Below are 23,157 nucleotides of genomic sequence, written 5' to 3' on the forward strand. Positions count from 1 at the left end.
TGCTGCTAGGGCCATATACTGAAACTGAGCGCAGAACTAACTTTTACTGAAGAATCTGCCCTTTAATGCACATCAGGGCGAACACGAAATTTCTAATATGAAGTACTCACTGACGATCCAAAGACGTTTCAGTATGTACGCGTCGGTACCACCGGGGCAGTGCCTAATTATTGTAAAGTGAAGGTCGACAGTTTGAGCCTCACGGGAAGTATTTCATTGGCTTCCCACGAGTGCGTGATGCACAGCGTGGCTGTTGCTAGGAAACGGCCTTATTTGCCGTTGGCCAATATCTAGTTTTCTTTGCATCAATGTGAAAATGTTCCTATTACTAAATACAGTTTTGCTAGTTACAGTTCAAACTAGAAACGACGGAAGAAAGCGGTCCAACGCGCCACATTGCTTCCCGAAAGGGAGGGTGCATTTTCTACGCCATGTCTGACATTGCGTCTTAAATTTTCTAAAACTGACATAATTCCATCCTACCGAAAAAAGAAACAGATTTCGCAGTGAGGTTCTTTGAGATATTGCTAGAGATGGAAGTCTCTGGAGCTCTTGCCTCGCACGTCAGATTGGCCGAGCGGTCTAAGGCGCCAGATTTAAGCTCTGGTTCCCGCAAGGGAGCGTGGGTTCGAACCCCACATCTGACAAAGCATTTTAAACATTCTGAAACTAACATACTCCCTTGATCTTACAGAACAAGTAAATTATGCAGGAACACGCCGCAGATTTTACTAGAGACGACAGTGACAGCCCGAGCGGTCGAAAAGAAATAGCGGAACATACTTTTCCTGCGTCGAGGTTTAGCTCTTCTCACGGACGTTTCCGTTGTTGTTGTGCTGTGGCTCTGGGTTCCAAGCGACAGCGAGAAAACCTCAACAGCAACGCATACGTGTTTAAATGAATCTTAAGGCCTTAATAAAGATAGATGAAACGGTGGTTCAGGTGCTGGAGTTCTGAAGCGGCCGTATTGCGTGGGCAGTATGCTCACTAAGTTAATGTGTCATGCTAACAACGGGAAGGCTATGGGTTACATCCCACCAAGGGATATTCCATATTGCTTCCCTAAAAGGCAGCGCGAGAGACTGCCAGGCAAATCCCAAGTGATCTGTACAAGGACTGAGATGTCCGCACGTCTGGAAACGTTCTCGCCGACTTGTGTGCCACGCTGACGACGCGGGTTCTCGTCCGATCACCGAAGTTAAGCAGCGTTTTTGCGTGCTTAGTACACGGCTCAGTGGCTAACTAGGAAGTCTGCGTGCTGTTGGAATCTTTTATTTTGCCTTTTCCCTTAGTTTTCGGTGTTGCTGCGCGGTAATGATACGGTCCAGCACGCTGACCCCTCTCTTGCCTCTCGGGACGCAAATTCGCGAACCTGCGGCCACAGTCAAATGAAAGGGTCCGTTGTGCGTTTGTCGAGTTGGTCTCTCCCAGTCGTTTCTAGCGCCCTTCCTCTACATATACGACCATTTGCAAGCGTCAGCTTTCGCGTCAGCCGAGCAAAGTCGAGACAAGTCGACACATGGGGACACACGATGCTGTGAATCGCAATCCGCACTAGCCTACGCGGAGCGGGACGAGGGGCGAAGGAAAACCATTCGTAACACGACAGTTCGGAAATTCGACGATCGCGAGCGTTGGAAACACTCTCCTGGGTAAAGAAGACAACTTCGGTGCGGTGTCCGGGTTTCGAACCCGGATCAGCTACTTGGGAAGCAACCATGCTGACCGACACAGCACCACCGCCTTCTGCTACGCGCTGCTTGCGCCGTGATGTGTCGCCTTCCCTCCTGGCGCCAGAGGCCGAAGGCAATCTCGCTGTAGGCGCTCAACGCCGAGTGGAAGGCGAGCACATGTGAACCCGTTTTCCTGGTGCTGCTAGGGCCATATACTGAAACTGAGCGCAGAACTAACTTTTACTGAAGAATCTGCCCTTTAATGCACATCAGGGCGAACACGAAATTTCTAATATGAAGTACTCACTGACGATCCAAAGACGTTTCAGTATGTACGCGTCGGTACCACCGGGGCAGTGCCTAAGTATTGTAAAGTGAAGGTCGACAGTTTGAGCCTCACGGGAAGTATTTCATTGGCTTCCCACGAGTGCGTGATGCACAGCGTGGCTGTTGCTAGGAAACGGCCTTATTTGCCGTTGGCCAATATCTAGTTTTCTTTGCATCAATGTGAAAATGTTCCTATTACTAAATACAGTTTTGCTAGTTACAGTTCAAACTAGAAACGACGGAAGAAAGCGGTCCAACGCGCCACATTGCTTCCCGAAAGGGAGGGTGCATTTTCTACGCCATGTCTGACATTGCGTCTTAAATTTTCTAAAACTGACATAATTCCATCCTACCGAAAAAAGAAACAGATTTCGCAGTGAGGTTCTTTGAGATATTGCTAGAGATGGAAGTCTCTGGAGCTCTTGCCTCGCACGTCAGATTGGCCGAGCGGTCTAAGGCGCCAGATTTAAGCTCTGGTTCCCGCAAGGGAGCGTGGGTTCGAACCCCACATCTGACAAAGCATTTTAAACATTCTGAAACTAACATACTCCCTTGATCTTACAGAACAAGTAAATTATGCAGGAACACGCCGCAGATTTTACTAGAGACGACAATGACAGCCCGAGCGGTCGAAAAGAAATAGCGGAACATACTTTTCCTGCGTCGAGGTTTAGCTCTTCTCACGGACGTTTCCGTTGTTGTTGTGCTGTGGCTCTGGGTTCCAAGCGACAGCGAGAAAACCTCAACAGCAACGCATACGTGTTTAAATGAATCTTAAGGCCTTAATAAAGATAGATGAAACGGTGGTTCAGGTGCTGGAGTTCTGAAGCGGCCGTATTGCGTGGGCAGTATGCTCACTAAGTTAATGTGTCATGCTAACAACGGGAAGGCTATGGGTTACATCCCACCAAGGGATATTCCATATTGCTTCCCTAAAAGGCAGCGCGAGAGACTGCCAGGCAAATCCCAAGTGATCTGTACAAGGACTGAGATGTCCGCACGTCTGGAAACGTTCTCGCCGACTTGTGTGCCACGCTGACGACGCGGGTTCTCGTCCGATCACCGAAGTTAAGCAGCGTTTTTGCGTGCTTAGTACACGGCTCAGTGGCTAACTAGGAAGTCTGCGTGCTGTTGGAATCTTTTATTTTGCCTTTTCCCTTAGTTTTCGGTGTTGCTGCGCGGTAATGATACGGTCCAGCACGCTGACCCCTCTCTTGCCTCTCGGGACGCAAATTCGCGAACCTGCGGCCACAGTCAAATGAAAGGGTCCGTTGTGCGTTTGTCGAGTTGGTCTCTCCCAGTCGTTTCTAGCGCCCTTCCTCTACATATACGACCATTTGCAAGCGTCAGCTTTCGCGTCAGCCGAGCAAAGTCGAGACAAGTCGACACATGGGGACACACGATGCTGTGAATCGCAATCCGCACTAGCCTACGCGGAGCGGGACGAGGGGCGAAGGAAAACCATTCGTAACACGACAGTTCGGAAATTCGACGATCGCGAGCGTTGGAAACACTCTCCTGGGTAAAGAAGACAACTTCGGTGCGGTGTCCGGGTTTCGAACCCGGATCAGCTACTTGGGAAGCAACCATGCTGACCGACACAGCACCACCGCCTTCTGCTACGCGCTGCTTGCGCCGTGATGTGTCGCCTTCCCTCCTGGCGCCAGAGGCCGAAGGCAATCTCGCTGTAGGCGCTCAACGCCGAGTGGAAGGCGAGCACATGTGAACCCGTTTTCCTGGTGCTGCTAGGGCCATATACTGAAACTGAGCGCAGAACTAACTTTTACTGAAGAATCTGCCCTTTAATGCACATCAGGGCGAACACGAAATTTCTAATATGAAGTACTCACTGACGATCCAAAGACGTTTCAGTATGTACGCGTCGGTACCACCGGGGCAGTGCCTAAGTATTGTAAAGTGAAGGTCGACAGTTTGAGCCTCACGGGAAGTATTTCATTGGCTTCCCACGAGTGCGTGATGCACAGCGTGGCTGTTGCTAGGAAACGGCCTTATTTGCCGTTGGCCAATATCTAGTTTTCTTTGCATCAATGTGAAAATGTTCCTATTACTAAATACAGTTTTGCTAGTTACAGTTCAAACTAGAAACGACGGAAGAAAGCGGTCCAACGCGCCACATTGCTTCCCGAAAGGGAGGGTGCATTTTCTACGCCATGTCTGACATTGCGTCTTAAATTTTCTAAAACTGACATAATTCCATCCTACCGAAAAAAGAAACAGATTTCGCAGTGAGGTTCTTTGAGATATTGCTAGAGATGGAAGTCTCTGGAGCTCTTGCCTCGCACGTCAGATTGGCCGAGCGGTCTAAGGCGCCAGATTTAAGCTCTGGTTCCCGCAAGGGAGCGTGGGTTCGAACCCCACATCTGACAAAGCATTTTAAACATTCTGAAACTAACATACTCCCTTGATCTTACAGAACAAGTAAATTATGCAGGAACACGCCGCAGATTTTACTAGAGACGACAGTGACAGCCCGAGCGGTCGAAAAGAAATAGCGGAACATACTTTTCCTGCGTCGAGGTTTAGCTCTTCTCACGGACGTTTCCGTTGTTGTTGTGCTGTGGCTCTGGGTTCCAAGCGACAGCGAGAAAACCTCAACAGCAACGCATACGTGTTTAAATGAATCTTAAGGCCTTAATAAAGATAGATGAAACGGTGGTTCAGGTGCTGGAGTTCTGAAGCGGCCGTATTGCGTGGGCAGTATGCTCACTAAGTTAATGTGTCATGCTAACAACGGGAAGGCTATGGGTTACATCCCACCAAGGGATATTCCATATTGCTTCCCTAAAAGGCAGCGCGAGAGACTGCCAGGCAAATCCCAAGTGATCTGTACAAGGACTGAGATGTCCGCACGTCTGGAAACGTTCTCGCCGACTTGTGTGCCACGCTGACGACGCGGGTTCTCGTCCGATCACCGAAGTTAAGCAGCGTTTTTGCGTGCTTAGTACACGGCTCAGTGGCTAACTAGGAAGTCTGCGTGCTGTTGGAATCTTTTATTTTGCCTTTTCCCTTAGTTTTCGGTGTTGCTGCGCGGTAATGATACGGTCCAGCACGCTGACCCCTCTCTTGCCTCTCGGGACGCAAATTCGCGAACCTGCGGCCACAGTCAAATGAAAGGGTCCGTTGTGCGTTTGTCGAGTTGGTCTCTCCCAGTCGTTTCTAGCGCCCTTCCTCTACATATACGACCATTTGCAAGCGTCAGCTTTCGCGTCAGCCGAGCAAAGTCGAGACAAGTCGACACATGGGGACACACGATGCTGTGAATCGCAATCCGCACTAGCCTACGCGGAGCGGGACGAGGGGCGAAGGAAAACCATTCGTAACACGACAGTTCGGAAATTCGACGATCGCGAGCGTTGGAAACACTCTCCTGGGTAAAGAAGACAACTTCGGTGCGGTGTCCGGGTTTCGAACCCGGATCAGCTACTTGGGAAGCAACCATGCTGACCGACACAGCACCACCGCCTTCTGCTACGCGCTGCTTGCGCCGTGATGTGTCGCCTTCCCTCCTGGCGCCAGAGGCCGAAGGCAATCTCGCTGTAGGCGCTCAACGCCGAGTGGAAGGCGAGCACATGTGAACCCGTTTTCCTGGTGCTGCTAGGGCCATATACTGAAACTGAGCGCAGAACTAACTTTTACTGAAGAATCTGCCCTTTAATGCACATCAGGGCGAACACGAAATTTCTAATATGAAGTACTCACTGACGATCCAAAGACGTTTCAGTATGTACGCGTCGGTACCACCGGGGCAGTGCCTAAGTATTGTAAAGTGAAGGTCGACAGTTTGAGCCTCACGGGAAGTATTTCATTGGCTTCCCACGAGTGCGTGATGCACAGCGTGGCTGTTGCTAGGAAACGGCCTTATTTGCCGTTGGCCAATATCTAGTTTTCTTTGCATCAATGTGAAAATGTTCCTATTACTAAATACAGTTTTGCTAGTTACAGTTCAAACTAGAAACGACGGAAGAAAGCGGTCCAACGCGCCACATTGCTTCCCGAAAGGGAGGGTGCATTTTCTACGCCATGTCTGACATTGCGTCTTAAATTTTCTAAAACTGACATAATTCCATCCTACCGAAAAAAGAAACAGATTTCGCAGTGAGGTTCTTTGAGATATTGCTAGAGATGGAAGTCTCTGGAGCTCTTGCCTCGCACGTCAGATTGGCCGAGCGGTCTAAGGCGCCAGATTTAAGCTCTGGTTCCCGCAAGGGAGCGTGGGTTCGAACCCCACATCTGACAAAGCATTTTAAACATTCTGAAACTAACATACTCCCTTGATCTTACAGAACAAGTAAATTATGCAGGAACACGCCGCAGATTTTACTAGAGACGACAGTGACAGCCCGAGCGGTCGAAAAGAAATAGCGGAACATACTTTTCCTGCGTCGAGGTTTAGCTCTTCTCACGGACGTTTCCGTTGTTGTTGTGCTGTGGCTCTGGGTTCCAAGCGACAGCGAGAAAACCTCAACAGCAACGCATACGTGTTTAAATGAATCTTAAGGCCTTAATAAAGATAGATGAAACGGTGGTTCAGGTGCTGGAGTTCTGAAGCGGCCGTATTGCGTGGGCAGTATGCTCACTAAGTTAATGTGTCATGCTAACAACGGGAAGGCTATGGGTTACATCCCACCAAGGGATATTCCATATTGCTTCCCTAAAAGGCAGCGCGAGAGACTGCCAGGCAAATCCCAAGTGATCTGTACAAGGACTGAGATGTCCGCACGTCTGGAAACGTTCTCGCCGACTTGTGTGCCACGCTGACGACGCGGGTTCTCGTCCGATCACCGAAGTTAAGCAGCGTTTTTGCGTGCTTAGTACACGGCTCAGTGGCTAACTAGGAAGTCTGCGTGCTGTTGGAATCTTTTATTTTGCCTTTTCCCTTAGTTTTCGGTGTTGCTGCGCGGTAATGATACGGTCCAGCACGCTGACCCCTCTCTTGCCTCTCGGGACGCAAATTCGCGAACCTGCGGCCACAGTCAAATGAAAGGGTCCGTTGTGCGTTTGTCGAGTTGGTCTCTCCCAGTCGTTTCTAGCGCCCTTCCTCTACATATACGACCATTTGCAAGCGTCAGCTTTCGCGTCAGCCGAGCAAAGTCGAGACAAGTCGACACATGGGGACACACGATGCTGTGAATCGCAATCCGCACTAGCCTACGCGGAGCGGGACGAGGGGCGAAGGAAAACCATTCGTAACACGACAGTTCGGAAATTCGACGATCGCGAGCGTTGGAAACACTCTCCTGGGTAAAGAAGACAACTTCGGTGCGGTGTCCGGGTTTCGAACCCGGATCAGCTACTTGGGAAGCAACCATGCTGACCGACACAGCACCACCGCCTTCTGCTACGCGCTGCTTGCGCCGTGATGTGTCGCCTTCCCTCCTGGCGCCAGAGGCCGAAGGCAATCTCGCTGTAGGCGCTCAACGCCGAGTGGAAGGCGAGCACATGTGAACCCGTTTTCCTGGTGCTGCTAGGGCCATATACTGAAACTGAGCGCAGAACTAACTTTTACTGAAGAATCTGCCCTTTAATGCACATCAGGGCGAACACGAAATTTCTAATATGAAGTACTCACTGACGATCCAAAGACGTTTCAGTATGTACGCGTCGGTACCACCGGGGCAGTGCCTAAGTATTGTAAAGTGAAGGTCGACAGTTTGAGCCTCACGGGAAGTATTTCATTGGCTTCCCACGAGTGCGTGATGCACAGCGTGGCTGTTGCTAGGAAACGGCCTTATTTGCCGTTGGCCAATATCTAGTTTTCTTTGCATCAATGTGAAAATGTTCCTATTACTAAATACAGTTTTGCTAGTTACAGTTCAAACTAGAAACGACGGAAGAAAGCGGTCCAACGCGCCACATTGCTTCCCGAAAGGGAGGGTGCATTTTCTACGCCATGTCTGACATTGCGTCTTAAATTTTCTAAAACTGACATAATTCCATCCTACCGAAAAAAGAAACAGATTTCGCAGTGAGGTTCTTTGAGATATTGCTAGAGATGGAAGTCTCTGGAGCTCTTGCCTCGCACGTCAGATTGGCCGAGCGGTCTAAGGCGCCAGATTTAAGCTCTGGTTCCCGCAAGGGAGCGTGGGTTCGAACCCCACATCTGACAAAGCATTTTAAACATTCTGAAACTAACATACTCCCTTGATCTTACAGAACAAGTAAATTATGCAGGAACACGCCGCAGATTTTACTAGAGACGACAGTGACAGCCCGAGCGGTCGAAAAGAAATAGCGGAACATACTTTTCCTGCGTCGAGGTTTAGCTCTTCTCACGGACGTTTCCGTTGTTGTTGTGCTGTGGCTCTGGGTTCCAAGCGACAGCGAGAAAACCTCAACAGCAACGCATACGTGTTTAAATGAATCTTAAGGCCTTAATAAAGATAGATGAAACGGTGGTTCAGGTGCTGGAGTTCTGAAGCGGCCGTATTGCGTGGGCAGTATGCTCACTAAGTTAATGTGTCATGCTAACAACGGGAAGGCTATGGGTTACATCCCACCAAGGGATATTCCATATTGCTTCCCTAAAAGGCAGCGCGAGAGACTGCCAGGCAAATCCCAAGTGATCTGTACAAGGACTGAGATGTCCGCACGTCTGGAAACGTTCTCGCCGACTTGTGTGCCACGCTGACGACGCGGGTTCTCGTCCGATCACCGAAGTTAAGCAGCGTTTTTGCGTGCTTAGTACACGGCTCAGTGGCTAACTAGGAAGTCTGCGTGCTGTTGGAATCTTTTATTTTGCCTTTTCCCTTAGTTTTCGGTGTTGCTGCGCGGTAATGATACGGTCCAGCACGCTGACCCCTCTCTTGCCTCTCGGGACGCAAATTCGCGAACCTGCGGCCACAGTCAAATGAAAGGGTCCGTTGTGCGTTTGTCGAGTTGGTCTCTCCCAGTCGTTTCTAGCGCCCTTCCTCTACATATACGACCATTTGCAAGCGTCAGCTTTCGCGTCAGCCGAGCAAAGTCGAGACAAGTCGACACATGGGGACACACGATGCTGTGAATCGCAATCCGCACTAGCCTACGCGGAGCGGGACGAGGGGCGAAGGAAAACCATTCGTAACACGACAGTTCGGAAATTCGACGATCGCGAGCGTTGGAAACACTCTCCTGGGTAAAGAAGACAACTTCGGTGCGGTGTCCGGGTTTCGAACCCGGATCAGCTACTTGGGAAGCAACCATGCTGACCGACACAGCACCACCGCCTTCTGCTACGCGCTGCTTGCGCCGTGATGTGTCGCCTTCCCTCCTGGCGCCAGAGGCCGAAGGCAATCTCGCTGTAGGCGCTCAACGCCGAGTGGAAGGCGAGCACATGTGAACCCGTTTTCCTGGTGCTGCTAGGGCCATATACTGAAACTGAGCGCAGAACTAACTTTTACTGAAGAATCTGCCCTTTAATGCACATCAGGGCGAACACGAAATTTCTAATATGAAGTACTCACTGACGATCCAAAGACGTTTCAGTATGTACGCGTCGGTACCACCGGGGCAGTGCCTAAGTATTGTAAAGTGAAGGTCGACAGTTTGAGCCTCACGGGAAGTATTTCATTGGCTTCCCACGAGTGCGTGATGCACAGCGTGGCTGTTGCTAGGAAACGGCCTTATTTGCCGTTGGCCAATATCTAGTTTTCTTTGCATCAATGTGAAAATGTTCCTATTACTAAATACAGTTTTGCTAGTTACAGTTCAAACTAGAAACGACGGAAGAAAGCGGTCCAACGCGCCACATTGCTTCCCGAAAGGGAGGGTGCATTTTCTACGCCATGTCTGACATTGCGTCTTAAATTTTCTAAAACTGACATAATTCCATCCTACCGAAAAAAGAAACAGATTTCGCAGTGAGGTTCTTTGAGATATTGCTAGAGATGGAAGTCTCTGGAGCTCTTGCCTCGCACGTCAGATTGGCCGAGCGGTCTAAGGCGCCAGATTTAAGCTCTGGTTCCCGCAAGGGAGCGTGGGTTCGAACCCCACATCTGACAAAGCATTTTAAACATTCTGAAACTAACATACTCCCTTGATCTTACAGAACAAGTAAATTATGCAGGAACACGCCGCAGATTTTACTAGAGACGACAGTGACAGCCCGAGCGGTCGAAAAGAAATAGCGGAACATACTTTTCCTGCGTCGAGGTTTAGCTCTTCTCACGGACGTTTCCGTTGTTGTTGTGCTGTGGCTCTGGGTTCCAAGCGACAGCGAGAAAACCTCAACAGCAACGCATACGTGTTTAAATGAATCTTAAGGCCTTAATAAAGATAGATGAAACGGTGGTTCAGGTGCTGGAGTTCTGAAGCGGCCGTATTGCGTGGGCAGTATGCTCACTAAGTTAATGTGTCATGCTAACAACGGGAAGGCTATGGGTTACATCCCACCAAGGGATATTCCATATTGCTTCCCTAAAAGGCAGCGCGAGAGACTGCCAGGCAAATCCCAAGTGATCTGTACAAGGACTGAGATGTCCGCACGTCTGGAAACGTTCTCGCCGACTTGTGTGCCACGCTGACGACGCGGGTTCTCGTCCGATCACCGAAGTTAAGCAGCGTTTTTGCGTGCTTAGTACACGGCTCAGTGGCTAACTAGGAAGTCTGCGTGCTGTTGGAATCTTTTATTTTGCCTTTTCCCTTAGTTTTCGGTGTTGCTGCGCGGTAATGATACGGTCCAGCACGCTGACCCCTCTCTTGCCTCTCGGGACGCAAATTCGCGAACCTGCGGCCACAGTCAAATGAAAGGGTCCGTTGTGCGTTTGTCGAGTTGGTCTCTCCCAGTCGTTTCTAGCGCCCTTCCTCTACATATACGACCATTTGCAAGCGTCAGCTTTCGCGTCAGCCGAGCAAAGTCGAGACAAGTCGACACATGGGGACACACGATGCTGTGAATCGCAATCCGCACTAGCCTACGCGGAGCGGGACGAGGGGCGAAGGAAAACCATTCGTAACACGACAGTTCGGAAATTCGACGATCGCGAGCGTTGGAAACACTCTCCTGGGTAAAGAAGACAACTTCGGTGCGGTGTCCGGGTTTCGAACCCGGATCAGCTACTTGGGAAGCAACCATGCTGACCGACACAGCACCACCGCCTTCTGCTACGCGCTGCTTGCGCCGTGATGTGTCGCCTTCCCTCCTGGCGCCAGAGGCCGAAGGCAATCTCGCTGTAGGCGCTCAACGCCGAGTGGAAGGCGAGCACATGTGAACCCGTTTTCCTGGTGCTGCTAGGGCCATATACTGAAACTGAGCGCAGAACTAACTTTTACTGAAGAATCTGCCCTTTAATGCACATCAGGGCGAACACGAAATTTCTAATATGAAGTACTCACTGACGATCCAAAGACGTTTCAGTATGTACGCGTCGGTACCACCGGGGCAGTGCCTAAGTATTGTAAAGTGAAGGTCGACAGTTTGAGCCTCACGGGAAGTATTTCATTGGCTTCCCACGAGTGCGTGATGCACAGCGTGGCTGTTGCTAGGAAACGGCCTTATTTGCCGTTGGCCAATATCTAGTTTTCTTTGCATCAATGTGAAAATGTTCCTATTACTAAATACAGTTTTGCTAGTTACAGTTCAAACTAGAAACGACGGAAGAAAGCGGTCCAACGCGCCACATTGCTTCCCGAAAGGGAGGGTGCATTTTCTACGCCATGTCTGACATTGCGTCTTAAATTTTCTAAAACTGACATAATTCCATCCTACCGAAAAAAGAAACAGATTTCGCAGTGAGGTTCTTTGAGATATTGCTAGAGATGGAAGTCTCTGGAGCTCTTGCCTCGCACGTCAGATTGGCCGAGCGGTCTAAGGCGCCAGATTTAAGCTCTGGTTCCCGCAAGGGAGCGTGGGTTCGAACCCCACATCTGACAAAGCATTTTAAACATTCTGAAACTAACATACTCCCTTGATCTTACAGAACAAGTAAATTATGCAGGAACACGCCGCAGATTTTACTAGAGACGACAGTGACAGCCCGAGCGGTCGAAAAGAAATAGCGGAACATACTTTTCCTGCGTCGAGGTTTAGCTCTTCTCACGGACGTTTCCGTTGTTGTTGTGCTGTGGCTCTGGGTTCCAAGCGACAGCGAGAAAACCTCAACAGCAACGCATACGTGTTTAAATGAATCTTAAGGCCTTAATAAAGATAGATGAAACGGTGGTTCAGGTGCTGGAGTTCTGAAGCGGCCGTATTGCGTGGGCAGTATGCTCACTAAGTTAATGTGTCATGCTAACAACGGGAAGGCTATGGGTTACATCCCACCAAGGGATATTCCATATTGCTTCCCTAAAAGGCAGCGCGAGAGACTGCCAGGCAAATCCCAAGTGATCTGTACAAGGACTGAGATGTCCGCACGTCTGGAAACGTTCTCGCCGACTTGTGTGCCACGCTGACGACGCGGGTTCTCGTCCGATCACCGAAGTTAAGCAGCGTTTTTGCGTGCTTAGTACACGGCTCAGTGGCTAACTAGGAAGTCTGCGTGCTGTTGGAATCTTTTATTTTGCCTTTTCCCTTAGTTTTCGGTGTTGCTGCGCGGTAATGATACGGTCCAGCACGCTGACCCCTCTCTTGCCTCTCGGGACGCAAATTCGCGAACCTGCGGCCACAGTCAAATGAAAGGGTCCGTTGTGCGTTTGTCGAGTTGGTCTCTCCCAGTCGTTTCTAGCGCCCTTCCTCTACATATACGACCATTTGCAAGCGTCAGCTTTCGCGTCAGCCGAGCAAAGTCGAGACAAGTCGACACATGGGGACACACGATGCTGTGAATCGCAATCCGCACTAGCCTACGCGGAGCGGGACGAGGGGCGAAGGAAAACCATTCGTAACACGACAGTTCGGAAATTCGACGATCGCGAGCGTTGGAAACACTCTCCTGGGTAAAGAAGACAACTTCGGTGCGGTGTCCGGGTTTCGAACCCGGATCAGCTACTTGGGAAGCAACCATGCTGACCGACACAGCACCACCGCCTTCTGCTACGCGCTGCTTGCGCCGTGATGTGTCGCCTTCCCTCCTGGCGCCAGAGGCCGAAGGCAATCTCGCTGTAGGCGCTCAACGCCGAGTGGAAGGCGAGCACATGTGAACCCGTTTTCCTGGTGCTGCTAGGGCCATATACTGAAACTGAGCGCAGAACTAACTTTTACTGAAGAATCTGCCCTTTAATGCACATCAGGGCGAACACGAAATTTCTAATATGAAGTACTCACTGACGATCCAAAGACGTTTCAGTATGTACGCGTCGGTACCACCGGGGCAGTGCCTAAGTATTGTAAAGTGAAGGTCGACAGTTTGAGCCTCACGGGAAGTATTTCATTGGCTTCCCACGAGTGCGTGATGCACAGCGTGGCTGTTGCTAGGAAACGGCCTTATTTGCCGTTGGCCAATATCTAGTTTTCTTTGCATCAATGTGAAAATGTTCCTATTACTAAATACAGTTTTGCTAGTTACAGTTCAAACTAGAAACGACGGAAGAAAGCGGTCCAACGCGCCACATTGCTTCCCGAAAGGGAGGGTGCATTTTCTACGCCATGTCTGACATTGCGTCTTAAATTTTCTAAAACTGACATAATTCCATCCTACCGAAAAAAGAAACAGATTTCGCAGTGAGGTTCTTTGAGATATTGCTAGAGATGGAAGTCTCTGGAGCTCTTGCCTCGCACGTCAGATTGGCCGAGCGGTCTAAGGCGCCAGATTTAAGCTCTGGTTCCCGCAAGGGAGCGTGGGTTCGAACCCCACATCTGACAAAGCATTTTAAACATTCTGAAACTAACATACTCCCTTGATCTTACAGAACAAGTAAATTATGCAGGAACACGCCGCAGATTTTACTAGAGACGACAGTGACAGCCCGAGCGGTCGAAAAGAAATAGCGGAACATACTTTTCCTGCGTCGAGGTTTAGCTCTTCTCACGGACGTTTCCGTTGTTGTTGTGCTGTGGCTCTGGGTTCCAAGCGACAGCGAGAAAACCTCAACAGCAACGCATACGTGTTTAAATGAATCTTAAGGCCTTAATAAAGATAGATGAAACGGTGGTTCAGGTGCTGGAGTTCTGAAGCGGCCGTATTGCGTGGGCAGTATGCTCACTAAGTTAATGTGTCATGCTAACAACGGGAAGGCTATGGGTTACATCCCACCAAGGGATATTCCATATTGCTTCCCTAAAAGGCAGCGCGAGAGACTGCCAGGCAAATCCCAAGTGATCTGTACAAGGACTGAGATGTCCGCACGTCTGGAAACGTTCTCGCCGACTTGTGTGCCACGCTGACGACGCGGGTTCTCGTCCGATCACCGAAGTTAAGCAGCGTTTTTGCGTGCTTAGTACACGGCTCAGTGGCTAACTAGGAAGTCTGCGTGCTGTTGGAATCTTTTATTTTGCCTTTTCCCTTAGTTTTCGGTGTTGCTGCGCGGTAATGATACGGTCCAGCACGCTGACCCCTCTCTTGCCTCTCGGGACGCAAATTCGCGAACCTGCGGCCACAGTCAAATGAAAGGGTCCGTTGTGCGTTTGTCGAGTTGGTCTCTCCCAGTCGTTTCTAGCGCCCTTCCTCTACATATACGACCATTTGCAAGCGTCAGCTTTCGCGTCAGCCGAGCAAAGTCGAGACAAGTCGACACATGGGGACACACGATGCTGTGAATCGCAATCCGCACTAGCCTACGCGGAGCGGGACGAGGGGCGAAGGAAAACCATTCGTAACACGACAGTTCGGAAATTCGACGATCGCGAGCGTTGGAAACACTCTCCTGGGTAAAGAAGACAACTTCGGTGCGGTGTCCGGGTTTCGAACCCGGATCAGCTACTTGGGAAGCAACCATGCTGACCGACACAGCACCACCGCCTTCTGCTACGCGCTGCTTGCGCCGTGATGTGTCGCCTTCCCTCCTGGCGCCAGAGGCCGAAGGCAATCTCGCTGTAGGCGCTCAACGCCGAGTGGAAGGCGAGCACATGTGAACCCGTTTTCCTGGTGCTGCTAGGGCCATATACTGAAACTGAGCGCAGAACTAACTTTTACTGAAGAATCTGCCCTTTAATGCACATCAGGGCGAACACGAAATTTCTAATATGAAGTACTCACTGACGATCCAAAGACGTTTCAGTATGTACGCGTCGGTACCACCGGGGCAGTGCCTAAGTATTGTAAAGTGAAGGTCGACAGTTTGAGCCTCACGGGAAGTATTTCATTGGCTTCCCACGAGTGCGTGATGCACAGCGTGGCTGTTGCTAGGAAACGGCCTTATTTGCCGTTGGCCAATATCTAGTTTTCTTTGCATCAATGTGAAAATGTTCCTATTACTAAATACAGTTTTGCTAGTTACAGTTCAAACTAGAAACGACGGAAGAAAGCGGTCCAACGCGCCACATTGCTTCCCGAAAGGGAGGGTGCATTTTCTACGCCATGTCTGACATTGCGTCTTAAATTTTCTAAAACTGACATAATTCCATCCTACCGAAAAAAGAAACAGATTTCGCAGTGAGGTTCTTTGAGATATTGCTAGAGATGGAAGTCTCTGGAGCTCTTGCCTCGCACGTCAGATTGGCCGAGCGGTCTAAGGCGCCAGATTTAAGCTCTGGTTCCCGCAAGGGAGCGTGGGTTCGAACCCCACATCTGACAAAGCATTTTAAACATTCTGAAACTAACATACTCCCTTGATCTTACAGAACAAGTAAATTATGCAGGAACACGCCGCAGATTTTACTAGAGACGACAGTGACAGCCCGAGCGGTCGAAAAGAAATAGCGGAACATACTTTTCCTGCGTCGAGGTTTAGCTCTTCTCACGGACGTTTCCGTTGTTGTTGTGCTGTGGCTCTGGGTTCCAAGCGACAGCGAGAAAACCTCAACAGCAACGCATACGTGTTTAAATGAATCTTAAGGCCTTAATAAAGATAGATGAAACGGTGGTTCAGGTGCTGGAGTTCTGAAGCGGCCGTATTGCGTGGGCAGTATGCTCACTAAGTTAATGTGTCATGCTAACAACGGGAAGGCTATGGGTTACATCCCACCAAGGGATATTCCATATTGCTTCCCTAAAAGGCAGCGCGAGAGACTGCCAGGCAAATCCCAAGTGATCTGTACAAGGACTGAGATGTCCGCACGTCTGGAAACGTTCTCGCCGACTTGTGTGCCACGCTGACGACGCGGGTTCTCGTCCGATCACCGAAGTTAAGCAGCGTTTTTGCGTGCTTAGTACACGGCTCAGTGGCTAACTAGGAAGTCTGCGTGCTGTTGGAATCTTTTATTTTGCCTTTTCCCTTAGTTTTCGGTGTTGCTGCGCGGTAATGATACGGTCCAGCACGCTGACCCCTCTCTTGCCTCTCGGGACGCAAATTCGCGAACCTGCGGCCACAGTCAAATGAAAGGGTCCGTTGTGCGTTTGTCGAGTTGGTCTCTCCCAGTCGTTTCTAGCGCCCTTCCTCTACATATACGACCATTTGCAAGCGTCAGCTTTCGCGTCAGCCGAGCAAAGTCGAGACAAGTCGACACATGGGGACACACGATGCTGTGAATCGCAATCCGCACTAGCCTACGCGGAGCGGGACGAGGGGCGAAGGAAAACCATTCGTAACACGACAGTTCGGAAATTCGACGATCGCGAGCGTTGGAAACACTCTCCTGGGTAAAGAAGACAACTTCGGTGCGGTGTCCGGGTTTCGAACCCGGATCAGCTACTTGGGAAGCAACCATGCTGACCGACACAGCACCACCGCCTTCTGCTACGCGCTGCTTGCGCCGTGATGTGTCGCCTTCCCTCCTGGCGCCAGAGGCCGAAGGCAATCTCGCTGTAGGCGCTCAACGCCGAGTGGAAGGCGAGCACATGTGAACCCGTTTTCCTGGTGCTGCTAGGGCCATATACTGAAACTGAGCGCAGAACTAACTTTTACTGAAGAATCTGCCCTTTAATGCACATCAGGGCGAACACGAAATTTCTAATATGAAGTACTCACTGACGATCCAAAGACGTTTCAGTATGTACGCGTCGGTACCACCGGGGCAGTGCCTAAGTATTGTAAAGTGAAGGTCGACAGTTTGAGCCTCACGGGAAGTATTTCATTGGCTTCCCACGAGTGCGTGATGCACAGCGTGGCTGTTGCTAGGAAACGGCCTTATTTGCCGTTGGCCAATATCTAGTTTTCTTTGCATCAATGTGAAAATGTTCCTATTACTAAATACAGTTTTGCTAGTTACAGTTCAAACCTAGAAACGACGGAAGAAAGCGGTCCAACGCGCCACATTGCTTCCCGAAAGGGAGGGTGCATTTTCTACGCCATGTCTGACATTGCGTCTTAAATTTTCTAAAAACTGACATAATTCCATCCTACCGAAAAAAGAAACAGATTTCGCAGTGAGGTTCTTTGAGATATTGCTAGAGATGGAAGTCTCTGGAGCTCTTGCCTCGCACGTCAGATTGGCCGAGCGGTCTAAGGCGCCAGATTTAAGCTCTGGTTCCCGCAAGGGAGCGTGGGTTCGAACCCCACATCTGACAAAGCATTTTAAACATTCTGAAACTAACATACTCCCTTGATCTTACAGAACAAGTAAATTATGCAGGAACACGCCGCAGATTTTACTAGAGACGACAGTGACAGCCCGAGCGGTCGAAAAGAAATAGCGGAACATACTTTTCCTGCGTCGAGGTTTAGCTCTTCTCACGGACGTTTCCGTTGTTGTTGTGCTGTGGCTCTGGTTCCAAGCGACAGCGAGAAAACCTCAACAGCAACGCATACGTGTTTAAATGAATCTTAAGGCCTTAATAAAGATAGATGAAACGGTGGTTCAGGTGCTGGAGTTCTGAAGCGGCCGTATTGCGTGGGCAGTATGCTCACTAAGTTAATGTGTCATGCTAACAACGGGAAGGCTATGGGTTACATCCCACCAAGGGATATTCCATATTGCTTCCCTAAAAGGCAGCGCGAGAGACTGCCAGGCAAATCCCAAGTGATCTGTACAAGGACTGAGATGTCCGCACGTCTGGAAACGTTCTCGCCGACTTGTGTGCCACGCTGACGACGCGGGTTCTCGTCCGATCACCGAAGTTAAGCAGCGTTTTTTGCGTGCTTAGTACACGGCTCAGTGGCTAACTAGGAAGTCTGCGTGCTGTTGGAATCTTTTATTTTGCCTTTTCCCTTAGTTTTCGGTGTTGCTGCGCGGTAATGATACGGTCCCAGCACGCTGACCCCTCTCTTGCCTCTCGGGACGCAAATTCGCGAACCTGCGGCCACAGTCAAATGAAAGGGTCCGTTGTGCGTTTGTCGAGTTGGTCTCTCCCAGTCGTTTCTAGCGCCCTTCCTCTACATATACGGACCATTTGCAAGCGTCAGCTTTCGCGTCAGCCGAGCAAAGTCGAGGACAAGTCGACACATGGGGGACACACGATGCTGTTGAATCGCAATCCGCACTAGCCTACGCGGAGCGGGACGAGGGGCGAAGGAAAACCATTCGTAACACGACAGTTCGGAAATTCGACGATCGCGAGCGTTGGAAAACACTCTCCTGGGTAAAGAAGACAACTTCGGTGCGGTGTCCCGGGTTTTCGAACCCGGATCAGCTACTTGGGAAGCAACCATGCTGACCGACACAGCACCACCGCCTTCTGCTACGCGCTGCTTGCGCCGTGATGTGTCGCCTTCCCTCCTGCGCCAGAGGGCCGAAGGCAATCTCGCTGTAGGCGCTCAAACGCCGAGTGGAAGGCGAGCACATGTGAACCCGTTTTCCTGGTGCTGCTAGGGCCATATACTGAAACTGAGCGCAGAACTAACTTTTACTGAAGAATCTGCCCTTTAATGCACATCAGGGCGAACACGAAATTTCTAATATGAAGTACTCACTGACGATCCAAAGACGTTTCAGTATGTACGCGTCGGTACCACCGGGGCAGTGCCTAAGTATTGTAAAGTGAAGGTCGACAGTTTGAGCCTCACGGGAAAGTATTTCATTGGCTTCCCACGAGTGCGTGATGCACAGCGTGGCTGTTGCTAGGAAACGGCCTTATTTGCCGTTGGCCAATATCTAGTTTTCTTTGCATCAATGGTGAAAAATGTTCCTATTACTAAATACAGTTTTGCTAGTTTACAGTTCAAACTAGAAACGACGGAAGAAAGCGGTCCAACGCGCACATTGCTTCCCGAAAGGGAGGGTGCATTTTCTACGCCCATGTCTGACATTGCGTCTTAAATTTTCTAAAACTGACATAATTCCATCCTACCGAAAAAAGAAACAGATTTCGCAGTGAGGTTCTTTGAGATATTGCTAGAGATGGAAGTCTCTGGAGCTCTTTGCCTCGCACGTCAGATTGGCCGAGCGGTCCTAAGGCGCCAGATTTAAGCTCTGGTTCCCGCAAGGGAGCGTGGGTTCGAACCCCACATCTGACAAAGCATTTTAAACATTCTGAAACAAACATACTCCCTTGATCTTACAGAACAAGTAAATTATGCAGGAACACGCCGCAGATTTTACTAGAGACGACAGTGACAGCCCGAGCGGTCGAAAAGAAATAGCGGAACATACTTTTCCTGCGTCCGAGGTTTAGCTCTTCTCACGGACGTTTCCGTTGTTGTTGTGCTGTGGCTCTGGGTTCCAAGCGACAGCGAGGAAAACCTCAACAGCAACGCATACGTGTTTAAATGAATCTTAAGGCCTTAATAAAGATAGATGAAACGGTGGTTCAGGTGCTGGAGTTCTGAAGCGGCCGTATTGCGTGGGCAGTATGCTCACTAAGTTAATGTGTCATGCTAACAACGGGAAGGCTATGGGTTTACATCCCACCAAGGGATATTCATATTGCTTCCCTAAAAGGCAGCGCGAGAGACTGCCAGGCAAATCCCAAGTGATCTGTACAAGGACTGAGATGGTCCGCACGTCTGGGAAAACGTTCTCGCCGACTTGTGTGCCACGCTGACGACGCGGGTTCTCGTCCGATCACCGAAGTTAAGCAGCGTTTTTGCGTGCTTAGTACACGGCCTCAGTGGCTAACTAGGAAGTCTGCCGTGCTGTTGGAATCTTTTATTTTGCCTTTTCCCTTAGTTTTCGGTGTTGCTGCGCGGTAATGATCGGTCCAGCACGCTGACCCCTCTCTTGCCTCTCGGGACGCAAATCGCGAACCTGCGGCCACAGTCAAATGAAAGGGTCCGTTGTGCGTTTGTCGAGTTGGTCCTCTCCCAGTCGTTTCTAGCGCCCTTCCTCTACATATACGACCATTTGCAAGCGTCAGCTTTCGCGTCAGCCGAGCAAAGTCGAGACAAGTCGACACATGGGGACACACGATGCTGTGAATCGCAATCCGCACTAGCCTACGCGGAGCGGGACGAGGGGCGAAGGAAAACCATTCGTAACACGGACAGTTCGGAAATTCGACGATTCGCGAGCGTTTGGAAACACTCTCCTGGGTAAAGAAGACAACTTCGGTGCGGTTGTCCGGGTTTCGAACCCGGATCAGCTACTTGGGAAGCAACCATGCTGACCGACACAGCACCACCGCCCTTCTGCTACGCGCTGCTTGGCGCCGTGATGTGTCGCCCTTCCCTCCTGGCGCCAGAGGCCGAAGGCAATCTCGCTGTAGGCGCTCAACGCCGAGTGGAAGGCGAGCACATGTGAACCCGTTTTCCTGGTGCTGCTAGGGCCATATACTGAAAACTGAGCGCAGAACTAACTTTTACTGAAGAATCTGCCCTTTAAATGCACATCAGGGCGAACACGAAATTTTCTAATATGAAGTACTCACTGACGATCCAAAGACGGTTTCAGTATGTACGCGTCGGTACCACCGGGGCAGTGCCTAAGTATTGTAAGTGAAGGTCGACAGTTTTGAGCCTCACGGGAAGTATTTCATTGGCTTCCCACGAGTGCGTGATGCACAGCGTGGCTGTTGCTAGGAAACGGCCTTATTTGCCGTTGGCCAATATCTAGTTTTCTTTGCATCAATGTGAAAATGTTCCTATTACTAAATACAGTTTTGCTAGTTACAGTTCAAACTAGAAACGACGGAAGGAAAGCGGTCCAACGCGCCACATTGCTTCCCGAAAGGGAGGGTGCATTTTCTACGACCATGTCTGACATTGCGTCTTAAATTTTCTAAAACTGACATAATTCCATCCTACCGAAAAAAGAAACAGATTTCGCAGTGAGGTTCTTTGAGATATTGCTAGAGATGGAAGTCTCTGGAGCTCTTGCCTCGGCACGTCAGATTGGCCCGAGCGGTCTAAGGCGCCAGATTTAAGCTCTGGTTCCCGCAAGGGAGCGTGGGGTTCGAACCCCACATCTGACAAAGCATTTTAAACATTCTGAAACTAACATACTCCCTTGATCCTTACAGAACAAGTAAATTATGCAGGAACACGCCGCAGATTTTACTAGAGACCGACAGTGACAGCCCGAGCGGTCGAAAAGAAATAGCGGAACATACTTTTCCTGCGTCGAGGTTTAGCTCTTCTCACGGGACGTTTCCGTTGTTGTTGTGCTGTGGGCTCTGGGTTCCAAGCGACAGCGAGAAAACCTCAACAGCAACGCATACGTGTTTAAATGAATCTTAAGGCCTTAATAAAGATAGATGAAACGGTGGTTCAGGTGCTGGAGTTCTGAAGCGGCCGTATTGCGTGGGGCAGTATGCTCACTAAGTTAATGTTGTCATGCTAACAACGGGAAGGCTATGGGTTACATCCCACCAAGGGATATTCCATATTGCTTCCCTAAAAGGCAGCGCGAGAGACTGCCAGGCAAATCCCAAGTGATCTGTACAAGGACTGAGATGTCCGCACGTCTGGAAACGTTCTCGCCGACTTGTGTGCCACGCTGGACGACCGCGGGTTCTCGTCCGATCACCGAAGTTAAGCAGCGTTTTTGCGTGCTTAGTACACGGCCTCAGTGGCCTAACTAGGAAGTCTGCGTGCTGTTTGGAATCTTTTATTTTGCCTTTTCCCCTTAGTTTTCGGTGTTGCTGCGCGGTAATGATACGGTCCAGCACGCTGGACCCCTCTCTTGCCTCTCGGGACGCAAATTCGCGAACCTGCGGCCACAGGTCAAATGAAAGGGTCCCGTTGTGCGTTTGTCGAGTTGGTCTCTCCCAGTCGTTTCTAGCGCCCTTCCTCTACATATACGACCATTTGCAAGCGTCAGCTTTCGCGTCAGCCGAGCAAAGTCGAGACAAGTCGACACATGGGGACACACGATGCTGTGAATCGCAATCCGCACTAGCCTACGCGGAGCGGGACGAGGGCGAGGAAAACCATTCGTAACACGGACAGTTCGGAAATTCGACGATCGCGAGCGTTGGAAACACTCTCCTGGGTAAAGAAGACAACTTCGGTGCGGTGTCCGGGTTTCGAACCCCGGATCAGCTACTTGGGAAGCAACCATTGCTGACCGACACAGCACCACCGCCTTCTGCTACGCGCTTGCTTGCGCCGTGATGTGTCGCCTTCCCTCCTGGCGCCAGAGGCCGAAGGCAATCTCGCTGTAGGCGCTCAACGCCGAGTGGAAGGCGAGCACATGTGAACCCGTTTTTCCTGGTGCTGCTAGGGCCATATACTGAAACTGAGCGCAGAACTAACTTTTACTGAAGAATCTGCCCTTTTAATGCACATCAGGGCGAACACGAAATTTCTAATATGAAGTACTCACTGACGATCCAAAGACGTTTCAGTATGTACGCCGTCGGTACCACCGGGGCAGTGCCTAAGTATTGTAAAGTGAAGGTCGACAGTTTGAGCCTCACGGGAAGTATTTCATTGGCTTCCCACGAGTGCGTGATGCACAGCGTGGCTGTTGCTAGGAAACGGCCTATTTGCCGTTGGGCCAATATCTAGTTTTTCTTTGCATCAATGTGAAAATGTTTCCTATTACTAAATACAGTTTTGCTAGTTACAGTTCAAAACTAGAAACGACGGAAGAAAGCGGTCCAACGCGCCACATTGCTTCCCGAAAGGGAGGGTGCATTTTCTACGCCATGTCTGACATTGCGTCTTAAATTTTCTAAAACTGACATAATTCCATCCTACCGAAAAAAGAAACAGATTTCGCAGTGAGGTTCTTTGAGATATTGCTAGAGATGGAAGTCTCTGGAGCTCTTGCCTCGCACGTCAGATTGGCCGAGCCGGTCTAAGGCGCCAGATTTAAGCTCTGGTTCCCGCAAGGGAGCGTGGGTTCGAACCCCACATCTGACAAAGCATT

General features: G+C 50.2%; 13 non-coding genes across 13 annotated transcripts; all 13 read left to right on the forward strand.

The window, feature by feature from the left end:
* The first annotated feature begins 563 nt into the window (after window positions 1-563).
* Window positions 564-647, forward strand: Trnal-uaa (transfer RNA leucine (anticodon UAA)). The gene has a single exon. It is a non-coding gene; the product is annotated as a tRNA-Leu (tRNA).
* Window positions 648-2,433: 1,786 nt separating this feature from the next.
* Trnal-uaa (transfer RNA leucine (anticodon UAA)) lies at window positions 2,434-2,517 on the forward strand. The gene has a single exon. It is a non-coding gene; the product is annotated as a tRNA-Leu (tRNA).
* A 1,786-nt stretch (window positions 2,518-4,303) lies between these two features.
* Window positions 4,304-4,387, forward strand: Trnal-uaa (transfer RNA leucine (anticodon UAA)). The gene has a single exon. It is a non-coding gene; the product is annotated as a tRNA-Leu (tRNA).
* A 1,786-nt stretch (window positions 4,388-6,173) lies between these two features.
* Trnal-uaa (transfer RNA leucine (anticodon UAA)) lies at window positions 6,174-6,257 on the forward strand. The gene has a single exon. It is a non-coding gene; the product is annotated as a tRNA-Leu (tRNA).
* Window positions 6,258-8,043: 1,786 nt separating this feature from the next.
* Trnal-uaa (transfer RNA leucine (anticodon UAA)) lies at window positions 8,044-8,127 on the forward strand. Its single transcript has one exon. It is a non-coding gene; the product is annotated as a tRNA-Leu (tRNA).
* Window positions 8,128-9,913: 1,786 nt separating this feature from the next.
* Window positions 9,914-9,997, forward strand: Trnal-uaa (transfer RNA leucine (anticodon UAA)). Its single transcript has one exon. It is a non-coding gene; the product is annotated as a tRNA-Leu (tRNA).
* A 1,786-nt stretch (window positions 9,998-11,783) lies between these two features.
* Window positions 11,784-11,867, forward strand: Trnal-uaa (transfer RNA leucine (anticodon UAA)). Its single transcript has one exon. It is a non-coding gene; the product is annotated as a tRNA-Leu (tRNA).
* A 1,786-nt stretch (window positions 11,868-13,653) lies between these two features.
* Window positions 13,654-13,737, forward strand: Trnal-uaa (transfer RNA leucine (anticodon UAA)). The gene has a single exon. It is a non-coding gene; the product is annotated as a tRNA-Leu (tRNA).
* Window positions 13,738-15,523: 1,786 nt separating this feature from the next.
* Window positions 15,524-15,607, forward strand: Trnal-uaa (transfer RNA leucine (anticodon UAA)). Its single transcript has one exon. It is a non-coding gene; the product is annotated as a tRNA-Leu (tRNA).
* Window positions 15,608-17,395: 1,788 nt separating this feature from the next.
* On the forward strand, window positions 17,396-17,479 carry Trnal-uaa (transfer RNA leucine (anticodon UAA)). Its single transcript has one exon. It is a non-coding gene; the product is annotated as a tRNA-Leu (tRNA).
* A 1,800-nt stretch (window positions 17,480-19,279) lies between these two features.
* On the forward strand, window positions 19,280-19,364 carry Trnal-uaa (transfer RNA leucine (anticodon UAA)). Its single transcript has one exon. It is a non-coding gene; the product is annotated as a tRNA-Leu (tRNA).
* A 1,806-nt stretch (window positions 19,365-21,170) lies between these two features.
* Trnal-uaa (transfer RNA leucine (anticodon UAA)) lies at window positions 21,171-21,256 on the forward strand. Its single transcript has one exon. It is a non-coding gene; the product is annotated as a tRNA-Leu (tRNA).
* A 1,809-nt stretch (window positions 21,257-23,065) lies between these two features.
* Trnal-uaa (transfer RNA leucine (anticodon UAA)) lies at window positions 23,066-23,150 on the forward strand. The gene has a single exon. It is a non-coding gene; the product is annotated as a tRNA-Leu (tRNA).
* Window positions 23,151-23,157: the final 7 nt, after the last annotated feature.

Source organism: Schistocerca serialis, unplaced genomic scaffold (assembly GCF_023864345.2).
Source record: "Schistocerca serialis cubense isolate TAMUIC-IGC-003099 unplaced genomic scaffold, iqSchSeri2.2 HiC_scaffold_266, whole genome shotgun sequence".
Taxonomy (NCBI): domain Eukaryota; kingdom Metazoa; phylum Arthropoda; class Insecta; order Orthoptera; family Acrididae; genus Schistocerca; species Schistocerca serialis.